Below are 9778 nucleotides of genomic sequence, written 5' to 3' on the forward strand. Positions count from 1 at the left end.
GGATGGTCAGGTTATAGAGGGACTATGTCTACAGGATGGTCAGGTTATAGAGGGACTATGTCTAAAGGATAGTCAGGTTATAGAGGGACTATGTCTATAGGATGGTCAGGTTATAGAGGGACTATGTCTACAGGATAGTCAGGTTATAGAGGGACTATGTCTATAGTCAGTCAGGTTATAGAGGGACTATGTCTACAGGATGGTCAGGTTATAGAGGGACTATGTCTACAGGATAGTTAGGTTATAGAGGGACTATGTCTGCATGATGGTCAGGTTATAGAGGGACTATGTCTACAGGATGGTCAGGTTATAGAGGGACTATGTCTACAGGATGGTCAGGTTATAGAGGGACTATGTCTACAGGATAGTTAGGTTATAGAGGGACTATGTCTGCATGATGGTCAGGTTATAGAGGGACTATGTCTACAGGATGGTCAGGTTATAGAGGGACTATGTCTACAGGATGGTCAGGTTATAGAGGGACTATGTCTACAGGATGGTCAGGTTATAGAGGGACTATGTCTACAGGATGGTCAGGTTATAGAGGGACTATGTCTACAGGATGGTCAGGTTATAGAGGGACTATGTCTACAGGATGGTCAGGTTATAGAGGGACTATGTCTACAGGATGGTCAGGTTATAGAGGGACTATGTCTACAGGATGGTCAGGTTATAGAGGGACTATGTCTAAAGGATAGTCAGTTAGGTTATAGAGGGACTATGTCTGCATGATGGTCAGGTTATAGAGGGACTATGTCTACAGGATAGTCAGGTTATAGAGGGACTATGTCTATAGGATAGTCAGTTAGGTTATAGAGGGACTATGTCTACAGGATGGTCAGGTTATAGAGGGACTATGTCTACAGGATGGTCAGGTTATAGAGGGACTATGTCTACAGGATAGTCAGGTTATAGAGGGACTATGTCTACAGGATGGTCAGGTTATAGAGGGACTATGTCTACAGGATAGTCAGGTTATAGAGGGACTATGCCTACAGGATGGTCAGGTTATAGAGGGACTATGTCTACAGTATAGTCAGGTTATAGAGGGACTATGTCTACAGTATAGTCAGGTTATAGAGGGACTATGTCTACAGGATGGTCAGGTTATAGAGGGACTATGTCTACAGGATGGTCAGGTTATAGAGGGACTATGTCTACAGGATGGTCAGGTTATAGAGGGACTATGTCTACAGGATGGTCAGGTTATAGAGGGACTATGTCTACAGTATAGTCAGGTTATAGAGGGACTATGTCTAAAGGATAGTCAGTTAGGTTATAGAGGGACTATGTCTCCAGGATGGTCAGGTTATAGAGGGACTATGTCTACAGGATAGTCAGGTTATAGAGGGACTATGTCTACAGGATGGTCAGTCAGGTTATAGAGGGACTATGTCTACAGGATGGTCAGGTTATAGAGGGACTATGTCTACAGGATGGTCAGTTAGGTTATAGAGGGACTATGTCTATAGGATAGTCAGTTAGGTTATAGAGGGACTATGTCTGCATGATGGTCAGGTTATAGAGGGACTATGTCTACAGGATAGTCAGGTTATAGAGGGACTATGTCTACAGGATGGTCAGGTTATAGAGGGACTATGTCTACAGTATAGTCAGGTTATAGAGGGACTATGTCTACAGGATGGTCAGGTTATAGAGGGACTATGTCTACAGGATGGTCAGGTTATAGAGGGACTATGTCTACAGGATGGTCAGGTTATAGAGGGACTATGTCTACAGGATAGTCAGTTAGGTTACAGAGGGACTATGTCTATAGGATAGTCAGTCAGGTTATAGAGGGACTATGTCTACAGGATAGTCAGGTTATAGAGGGACTATGTCTGCATGATGGTCAGGTTATAGAGGGACTATGTCTACAGGATGGTCAGGTTATAGAGGGACTATGTCTGCATGATGGTCAGGTTATAGAGGGACTATGTCTACAGGATGGTCAGGTTATAGAGGGACTATGTCTACAGGATGGTCAGGTTATAGAGGGACTATGTCTACAGTATAGTCAGGTTATAGAGGGACTATGTCTAAAGGATAGTCAGTTAGGTTACAGAGGGACTATGTCTACAGTATAGTCAGGTTATAGAGGGACTATGTCTACAGGATGGTCAGGTTATAGAGGGACTATGTCTACAGGATAGTCAGTTAGGTTATAGAGGGACTATGTCTACAGTATAGTCAGGTTATAGAGGGACTATGTCTACAGTATAGTCAGGTTATAGAGGGACTATGTCTACAGGATGGTCAGGTTATAGAGGGACTATGTCTACAGGATGGTCAGGTTATAGAGGGACTATGTCTACAGTATAGTTAGTTAGGTTATAGAGAGACTATGTCTACAGGATGGTCAGGTTATAGAGGGACTATGTCTACAGGATAGTCAGGTTATAGAGGGACTATGTCTACAGGATGGTCAGTCAGGTTATAGAGGGACTATGTCTGCAGGATGGTCAACCAAAACTACACACAGCATATAAGAGGTGAATCTAGGGGCAACATGTTTGTTTACAAGTAAACTGGAGCACAACACGTTGTACACATTCTGTCGTGGTCTCCTGGTCTGCTGGTCTCCTATATTAACCATTAGATGTTCTGTTGTGGTCTCCAGGTCTGCTGGTCTCCTATATTAACCATTAGATGTTCTGTTGTGGTCTTCAGGTCTGCTGGTCTCCTATATTAACCATTAGATGTTCTGTTGTGGTCTTCAGGTCTGCTGGTCTCCTATATTAACCATTAGATGTTCTGTTGTGGTCTTCAGGTCTGCTGGTCTCCTATATTAACCATTAGATGTTCTGTTGTGGTCTCCTGGTCTGCTGGTCTCCTATATTAACCATTAGATGTTCTGTTGTGGTCTTCAGGTCTGCTGGTCTCCTATATTAACCCTTAGATGTTCTGTTGTGGTCTTCAGGTCTGCTGGTCTCCTATATTAACCATTAGATGTTCTGTTGTGGTCTTCAGGTCTGCTGGTCTCCTATATTAATCATTAGATGTTCTGTTGTGGTCTTCAGGTCTGCTGGTCTCCTATATTAACCATTAGATGTTCTGTTGTGGTCTTCAGGTCTGCTGGTCTCCTATATTAATCATTAGATGTTCTGTTGTGGTCTTCAGGTCTGCTGGTCTCCTATATTAACCATTAGATGTTCTGTTGTGGTCTTCAGGTCTGCTGGTCTCCTATATTAACCATTAGATGTTCTGTTGTGGTCTTCAGGTCTGCTGGTCTCCTATATTAACCATTAGATGTTCTGTTGTGGTCTTCAGGTCTGCTGGTCTCCTATATTAACCATTAGATGTTCTGTTGTGGTCTTCAGGTCTGCTGGTCTCCTATATTAACCATTAGATGTTCTGTTGTGGTCTTCAGGTCTGCTGGTCTCCTATATTAACCATTAGATGTTCTGTTGTGGTCTTCAGGTCTGCTGGTCTCCTATATTAACCATTAGATGTTCTGTTGTGGTCTTCAGGTCTGCTGGTCTCCTATATTAACCATTAGATGTTCTGTTGTGGTCTTCAGGTCTGCTGGTCTCCTATATTAACCATTAGATGTTCTGTTGTGGTCTTCAGGTCTCCTAATTAATCATTAGATGTTCTGTTGTGGTCTTCAGGTCTGCTGGTCTCCTATATTAACCATTAGATGTTCTGTTGTGGTCTTCAGGTCTGCTGGTCTCCTATATTAATCATTAGATGTTCTGTCGTGGTCTCCTGGTCTCCTGGTCTCCTATATTAATCATTAGATGTTCTGTCGTGGTCTCCTGGTCTCCTGGTCTCCTATATTAATCATTAGATGTTCTGTCGTGGTCTCCTGGTCTCCTGGTCTCCTATATTAACCATTAGATGTTCTATCGTGGTCTCCAGGTCTTCAGGTCTCCTGGTCTCCTATATTAACCATTAGATGTTCTATCGTGGTCTCCAGGTCTTCAGGTCTCCTGGTCTCCTATATTAACCATTAGATGTTCTATCGTGGTCTCCAGGTCTTCTGGTCTCCTATATTAACCATTAGATGTTGTGTCGTGGTCTTCAGGTCTCCTGGTCTCCTATATTAACAATTAGATGTTCTGTCGTGGTCTCCAGGTCTTCAGGTCTCCTGGTCTCCTATTTTAACCATTAGATGTTCTATCGTGGTCTCCAGGTCTTCAGGTCTCCTGGTCTCCTATATTAACCATTAGATGTTCTATCGTGGTCTCCAGGTCTTCAGGTCTCCTGGTCTCCTATATTAACCATTAGATGTTCTATCGTGGTCTCCAGGTCTTCTGGTCTCCTATATTAATCATTACATGTTGTATCGTGGTCTTCAGGTCTGCTGGTCTCCTATACTAATAATTTCCCTCATCCATAGGGAGGTGGAAACACACGCACAAACACAAACAGACACACATTAAAGTAATGAAATGACAAAGGAAAGCCATCAGTGGAAATAAGACATGGCTCCATGGAAGAAGAGAGAATGTGATAGATGTCCAGAATGGGAACGACTCAAATTATTCCATGAATTATTCAGTCGCTACAGGCTGGGGCTGGGCAGGACGTATGGAGGCTGGCTGGCTGAGAGGGAGGGAGGAGAAGAGAGGAGAGGAGAGGAGAGGAGAAAAGGAGGGGGAGGTAGGAGGGGAAGGGAGGTAGCCCGAGAGCGAGGGCAGCCAGACACCAAACCTGACATTTTTCAGGAGTATCTTCTACACAAGTTAATTAGTGGCTAGAGCGGAACGAACCCACAACACACAAGAATGTGCACACACACACACACACACACACACACACACACACACACACACACACACACACACACACACACACACACACACACACACACACACACACACACACACACACACACACACACACACACACACACACACACACACACACACACACACACACACCTTCTCGGCTACATGCTACATTTACAAATTCCAGCCGATTGATCGAGAACCCTACATCCTCTTATGCCTCGAACCCTTCTGACACCGCTCTGGCTCAAAGTTGAGTTGAATGTGAACAGAGACGACGTCTTTTACAGCCAGATAGACATGTATAAATACAACCAGTCATTTTGCCACATTCTCCTCTGACTCACTGTGTTCCAAGCCGTGCCAATTAGTTGGCTATATAAAAAAAAACATATTTTCAAAGCACTGCCTTTGCTTTCACAAGTGTTAATAAAAGCCAAAATCAGGATGAATGAATGCAGATCCATAATATATAAACATATGAAGTAAAGACTTACATTCAACCATCCTGAGCCATATCGTTACTATGACGATTATAACGACAAAGAACGAATCTCGTTAATGTTGAGAGACAGATGTCAGGTGAGAAAGAGAGAAACTGCTTTAATTCCGTGGATCTGGACGATAAAAAATAGAATTTTCTTCTCAGAAGGAAACAAAGACAGAGAGAAAATAAATGCAGAGGCTCGACTGATCAACTTGTAATTCAAGAGAGAGAGAAAGAGAGACAGAGAGAGAGAGAGAGAGAGAGAGAGAGAGAGAGAGAGAGAGAGAGAGAGAGAAAGAGAAAGAGAGACAGAGACGGAGACAGAGAGAGAGAAAGAGAGAGAAACAGAGAGAGACAGAGAGAGAGAGAGTCACTCATTTGAAAATTATGATTCCAAATTCAAGTCAGATCGAGGAAGAGAAACTGTCTCATTTAGAAAAGGCTGAAGGTGAATATGGCTGATGGAGAAGCATACTTGAGTGAGTATTTGAGTAATGCATTGTCGTGAGTTATTCACAAGCCAGCCAGGGCTGATTAATGACCCCATCTCCCTGCTCCTCTTTCTGAGGATGGGCGCAGTAGGTTATCTAGAGACTGACTAGACCTGGGAGCAGTAGGTTATCTAGAGACTGACTAGACCTGAGAGCAGTAGGTTATCTAGAGACTGACTAGACCTGAGAGCAGTAGGTTATCTAGAGACTGACTAGACCTGAGAGCAGTAGGTTATCTAGAGACTGACTAGACCTGAGAGCAGTAGGTTATCTAGAGACTGACTAGACCTGAGAGCAGTAGGTTATCTAGAGACTGACTAGACCTGAGAGTAGTAGGTTATCTAGAGACTGACTAGACCTGAGGTTGGGAGCAGTAGGTTATCTAGAGACTGACTAGACCTGAGAGCAGTAGGTTATCTAGAGACTGACTAGACCTGAGAGCAGTAGGTTATCTAGAGACTGACTAGACCTGAGAGGAGTAGGTTATCTAGAGAATGACTAGACCTGAGAGCAGTAGGTTATCTAGAGAATGACTAGACCTGAGAGCAGTAGGTTATCTAGAGAATGACTAGACCTGAGAGGAGTAGGTTATCTAGAGAATGACTAGACCTGAGAGCAGTAGGTTATCTAGAGAATGACTAGACCTGAGAGCAGTAGGTTATCTAGAGACTGACTAGACCTGAGAGCAGTAGGTTATCTAGAGACTGACTAGACCTGAGAGCAGTAGGTTATCTAGAGACTGACTAGACCTGAGAGCAGTAGGTTATCTAGAGACTGACTAGACCTGAGAGCAGTAGGTTATCTAGAGACTGACTAGACCTGAGAGCAGTAGGTTATCTAGAGACTGACTAGACCTGAGAGCAGTAGGTTATCTAGAGACTGACTAGACCTGAGAGCAGTAGGTTATCTAGAGGCTGGCTAGACCTGAGGATGGGAGCAGTAGGTTATCTAGAGACTGACTAGACCTGAGAGCAGTAGGTTATCTAGAGACTGACTAGACCTGAGAGCAGTAGGTTATCTAGAGGCTAACTAGACCTGAGAGCAGTAGGTTATTAAGAGACTGAATGGACCTGAGAGCAGTAGGTTATCTAGAGACTGACTAGACCTGAGAGCAGTAGGTTATCTAGAGACTGACTAGACCTGAGAGTAGTAGGTTATCTAGAGACTGACTAGACCTGAGAGCAGTAGGTTATCTAGAGACTGACTAGACCTGAGAGCAGTAGGTTATCTAGAGGCTGACTAGACCTGAGAGCAGTAGGTTATCTAGAGACTGACTAGACCTGAGAGCAGTAGGTTATCTAGAGACTGACTAGACCTGAGATGAGTAGGTTATCTAGAGACTGACTAGACCTGAGAGCAGTAGGTTATCTAGAGACTGACTAGACCTGAGAGCAGTAGGTTATCTAGAGACTGACTAGACCTGAGAGCAGTAGGTTATCTAGAGACTGACTAGACCTGAGAGCAGTAGGTTATCTAGAGACTGACTAGACCTGAGGTTGGGAGCAGTAGGTTATCTAGAGACTGACTAGACCTGAGAGCAGTAGGTTATCTAGAGAATGACTAGACCTGAGAGCAGTAGGTTATCTAGAGACTGACTAGACCTGAGAGCAGTAGGTTATCTAGAGACTGACTAGACCTGAGAGCAGTAGGTTATCTAGAGACTGACTAGACCTGAGAGCAGTAGGTTACCTAGAGACTGACTAGACCTGAGAGCAGTAGGTTATCTAGAGACTGACTAGACCTGAGAGCAGTAGGTTATCTAGAGACTGACTAGACCTGAGAGCAGTAGGTTATCTAGAGACTGACTAGACCTGAGAGCAGTAGGTTATCTAGAGACTGACTAGACCTGAGAGCAGTAGGTTACCTAGAGGCTGACTAGACCTGAGAGCAGTAGGTTATCTAGAGACTGACTAGACCTGAGAGCAGTAGGTTATCTAGAGAATGACTAGACCTGAGAGCAGTAGGTTATCTAGAGACTGACTAGACCTGAGAGCAGTAGGTTACCTAGAGGCTGACTAGACCTGAGGATGGGAGCAGTAGGTTATCTAGAGGCTGACTAGACCTGAGGATGGGAGCAGTAGGTTATCTAGAGGCTGACTAGACCTGAGGATGGGAGCAGTAGGTTATCTAGAGACTGACTAGACCTGAGAGCAGTAGGTAAATAGACAAACCCAGAAGTAGTTATTTAGTATGAGATGGCCATAAACAATAACTAGTAACTCTGCATAGTTCTAGAAAGGTCAGGAACTCTCCTTTCTGGTCAAAGCAGTTATAAATTGATATGGTGTAGCTCATTTTGATGACAACAGCTTAAGTACACAGTACAAATGTTATTCAAATATTACAAATTATTTATGATTTTCTTCTCCCTATTCAGTTAAAGTAGGGAAATAGGACTTAAAAATATTGATATTATTTCTAAATATAGCAACAATCGCATTATAAACGACTGGTTATTAAGATTTCACATTTCCTATAACTGTAAAACAAAAATAATCATACTTAGTAACAGTACAATATTGGCACCATTTCCTATAACTGACGACAGATCATTTTCTGCCCAGCGTCCTCTGACCGACGCAGAGACGCCATAGAGACGCCGTAGAGACGCCACAGCGACGCCACAGAGCGTCCTCTGACCGACGCAGAGACGCCATAGAGACGCCGTAGAGACGCCACAGAGACGCCACATCGACGCCGCAGATACGCCGTAGCGACGCCACAGAGACGCCACATCGACGCCGCAGATACGCCGTAGAGACGCCACAGCGACGCCGTAGCAACGCCACAGAGACGCCAACCTGCTGACTGGTTACAACTTTAGCTTTAAAGCACCAAGTGATTTCGTCCCTCTGTGACCAAGCAATTGTGTTCTTGTTAAAATTCAACAAAAATTTTTTTTGTATTTGTTCATGTTGAGAGTCCTGAATCGATGTGAAAACATCAGAGAGATAAGACTGCTTCTGATGCTATCGCTAGACTATCCTGTTTCTTACGGTAGCAGGGACGGCAGGGGAGCCTAGTGGTTAAAGCGTTGGACTAGGAACCGAAAGGTTGAAAGATCAAATCCCCGAGCTGACAAGGTACAAATCTGTCGTCCTGCCCCTGAACAAGGCAGTTAACCCGCTGTTCCTAGGCCGTCATTGAAAATACGAATTTGTTCTTAACTGACTTGCCTAGTTCAATAAAGGTTACACTTTCTTTTTTTTTTTAAATGCAGCAGAGCTGAGAGCTTCTCAGTCATATGAGATAGTTCCTTTGTCTGGATAGGCCACAAAATGTGACATGTCACTCCCTATGCAAATGAGGTGTCAGATTTCAGATACTGCATCTCAGCAGAGTGCAGAGTGCGGTGTGTGAAGGAGGAGTTCCAGAGCTTTCACAGAAGGAGAAACTGATGGAGATCTCTGTACGCAAAAAGGTTGGTCGGAACCGGTCCAGAAGTGCTCAAAGTCCCTAAAAAGGGAAGTTAATGTCTAAAACCTGTGTTTCCTACTAATGACGAAGCACATGGCTGGTCTGGCTAGGGATTAGGGGAATGTTGTTCCCACACGGCTGGTCTGGCTAGGGATTAGGGGAATGTTGTTCCCACACGGCTGGTCTGGCTAGGGATTAGGGGAATGTTGTTCCCACACGGCTGGTCTGGCTAGGGATTAGGGGAATGTTGTTCCCACACGGCTGGTCTGGCTAGGGATTAGGGGAATGGTGTTCCCACACGGCTGGTCTGGCTAGGGATTAGGGGAATGGTGTTCCCACACGGCTGGTCTGGCTAGGGATTAGGGGAATGTTGTTCCCACATGGCTGGTCTGGCTAGGGATTAGGGGAATGTTGTTCCCACACGGCTGGTCTGGCTAGGGATTAGGGGAATGTTGTTCCCACATGGCTGGTCTGGCTAGGGATTAGGGGAATGTTGTTCCCACACGGCTGGTCTGGCTAGGGATTAGGGGAATGTTGTTCCCACACGGCTGGTCTGAATAGGGATTAGGGGAACGCTCTGCTCTGCTCCAGGACGACTGTGGAATGTTTTGCAATGTCAATTATAGAATCCGTAACTCCTCTTCTCTGTC

Source organism: Salvelinus fontinalis, unplaced genomic scaffold, assembly GCF_029448725.1.
Source record: "Salvelinus fontinalis isolate EN_2023a unplaced genomic scaffold, ASM2944872v1 scaffold_0111, whole genome shotgun sequence".
Taxonomy (NCBI): domain Eukaryota; kingdom Metazoa; phylum Chordata; class Actinopteri; order Salmoniformes; family Salmonidae; genus Salvelinus; species Salvelinus fontinalis.